Source organism: Elephantulus edwardii, unplaced genomic scaffold (assembly GCF_000299155.1).
Source record: "Elephantulus edwardii isolate Elephantulus edwardi_28Jun2011 unplaced genomic scaffold, EleEdw1.0 scaffold00131, whole genome shotgun sequence".
Classification (NCBI taxonomy): Eukaryota; Metazoa; Chordata; class Mammalia; order Macroscelidea; family Macroscelididae; genus Elephantulus; species Elephantulus edwardii.
The window spans coordinates 7,761,078-7,764,178 of NW_006399881.1; positions in this window are offsets into that span (position 1 = coordinate 7,761,078).

Sequence of the window (3,101 nt, forward strand, 5' to 3'; positions counted from 1 at the left end):
CTTCTATCCTCCTTGGTCATTGTCCAACTCTCTGATGCATAACCAGTGATTGTGAAGACCATGGCCTATATCAGATGCACCTTAGTCTCCCGAGAGACACCATTGCTCTTCAGTACTTTGGAAAGGTCCCTAACAGCAAACTTTCCCATGGCAATGCGCCTTTTAATTTCCTGGCTACTGGTGCCAAGAGTGTTGACTGTGGAGCCAAGCAAACTTAAGCTGTGAACAATCTCAACCTCTTCACCATCCATCCTGATGCTTCCAATTGGTCCAGTGGTGAGAATCTTTGTCTTCTTAACATTGAGCCTCAATCCATATTGGAGGCTACAGTCTGCAGCTGGTGCTTCAGGTCCTCCTCAGTTTCAGCAAGCAGGGTTGTGTCATCTGCATAACGCACATTGTTGATAGATTTTCCATCAATCTTGAACCCACATTTCTCCTCATAGAGGCCAGCCTCCCAGATGATCTGTTCTGCATACAGGTTGAAATGGTATGGAGATAGGATGCATCCCTGGCGTACGCCCTTCCCAATTTTGAACCATGCAGTGTTCCCATGCTCTGTTCTGACGACTGCCTCCTGGCCCAAGTATAGGTTTCGCATTAGAACAATCAAGTGTTCTGGGATTCCCATTCTTCTCAGAGTCAGCCACAGCTTGTAGTGATCCACACAGTCAAATGCCTTTGCATAGTCAATAAAACACAGACAGACATTCCTCTGGTATTCCCTGCTTTCAGCTAAGATCCATCTAACATCAGCTACAATATCCCTAGTACCATGTTATCTGCATAACACGTTATTGATGAGACTTCTATCAAACCTGATGCCACATTCCTCTTCACAGAGTCCAGCTTCTCAAATAATTTGCTCAGTAAACAGATTGAATAGGTATGAAGAGAGAATACAACCCTGATGCATTCCCTTATTAATTTTAAACCATATGGTGTTCCCCTGCTCTGTTTGCACAACAGCCTCCTGGTCGGGGCACAGGTTTCACATGTGCACAATTAAGTGCTCTGACATTCCCATTCTTCTCAATGTTAGCTATAACTTATGATCCACCAAGTTACATGCCTTTGCATAGTCAATAAAGCACAAATAGACATTCTTCTGGTATGTACTTTCAGCCAGGATCCATCTGACATTAGAAATTATAGCCCTAGTGTTGTGGACTCTTCTAAATCCTGCTTAAACTTCTGGCAATTCCCAATGTATGTACTGTTCTGGCCATTTTTGAATGATCTTCTGCAGTAATTTCCTTGCAAGTGAGATTAATGATATTGTTTGATAGTGTCCACATTCAATTGGAATAAATCCCTCAAATTCTTATATGATAGTGGAACATTATCTGATATAGCAAAGGTGAGCCCTCGAAGTTCAAAGGCATTTAAAATATGGCTAGGGAAGAACAGCTTCCTCAAAGTAGCGTCTATAATAATGATGTGGATGCAGAAGACTCTCAGTGAGATGCAGTGAAACAGTGGCTACCACAATGAGCTCCCGCAGAGTTATGACTGTTAGCATGGTGCAAGAACTGGGCAATGTGTCCTTTTCTTGGGACCTATTCAATGCCACCTCACAACTTCTGCAGTTTGTAAGTAAGAGAGAAGATGCATCTTCCCATGACATAACTCCACAAGAAATGAATTGAAGGAGGTCTTATCATGTGCTTAAGAAATCATGGCTCGTCTGGATCTATGGCAAGAGTCTGAAAAATGGTGGGCATGGATAACATTTGCAACTAGCCAAAGTGAAAAGTGAGGAAATGCAGGTTCTAGAATCTTCTCTATTGCAAAGTGGACTTGCTCAATCCAGAGAGAATGCAAAAGTGAAAGACGAGGATCAAATCTCGATTTCTAGCAGGCTGCCACCTCTGACCCACTCTCCGTGGCTGACAAGAACCGGCAGGACCTCTTCTGCATTGGAGGGTTGCACCACCCTGACTGCTTGTCCTCCTGTCACAAAGATGGAGGCTGCTTGGTCTGGCTTCCATTACCGGCAGTCACTTTCTGGGGCCCGGGCCCAGAATCAGTCTTTGGAAACCTCATCACAGGCATTTGGAGGGGCATGTGCTTCCTGGGTTCTGGGACCTGTCCACTCAGCCTCAAACCACAGCTCAAGCTCTGTGTTCTTCAAAGAGTTGCCTCCCCTCCTGGTGCCTCTGTTTCCTCCTTTGCAAAAGGAGCATGATGACTGCAGACACCTCAGATGGCTGTTAGGAAGTTTATATCTAACGGTTGTTATTTGAAAAGCACCAGTGTGCCTGACCTTGAGCAGTTGCTATCCTGGAATTTATTCAACAAAAAGAAACATCCAAATCTCTCAACTTCTGAATCTCTCGTTGTCAGTAAAGGCCGCTAAAGGGACAAGGGCTCTAGGCACACAGTGAATGGATCACTTGAGCACTGGGCAGCCTTCAGGACCAATGACTCTCTTTAGAGCCTTACATCAATAATGCATGCCTCTGGGTTTATCTGTGTTTGGGTTTTTTTTTTTTAAAATAACTGCAACTACCTTTTGAATTAATTTCTATTATATTTGGTACATTATGTATATGTTACTTATGTGAATATGAAATAACCTGACAGATTGGGTCTGTTGGAAGATGCATCAAGGGTAGAAGTTGTTGTAAAAACTTAAAAATAGAATTCTCATTGTTGTTAGTTTCCATGGGGTCAGAGCTAGCTCATCGCCACAACATAACGAAACCCCGCCTGGTCCTGTGCCATCCTCATATCCACTGCTGTGTTTGGGCCCATGTTATAGACACTGTGTCAGTCCATCCCACTGAAGGGTCTTCCTGTCTGTTGATGACCCTCTGTTTTACCAAGTATGATGTCCTTCTCCAGGGGCTGGTTCCTCCTGACACCATGTCCAACACTGCTGTTGTTGTTATGTGTCATCAAGTTAACCACAACTCATAGCAACCCTATGCATAATAGCTCTGGAACCGGCCTTGTCCTGAGTCAGTCTGTCTCTGACACACCTGTCCTCACTAACCCAGTTATTAGCGAAACCCGGCCAGAGAGGGAGAGAAGAGGCATCACTGGGCAAGGTCACCTCAGATAACAGCAAAAGAAGGCGTCTTCCAGGTCAGACCCAG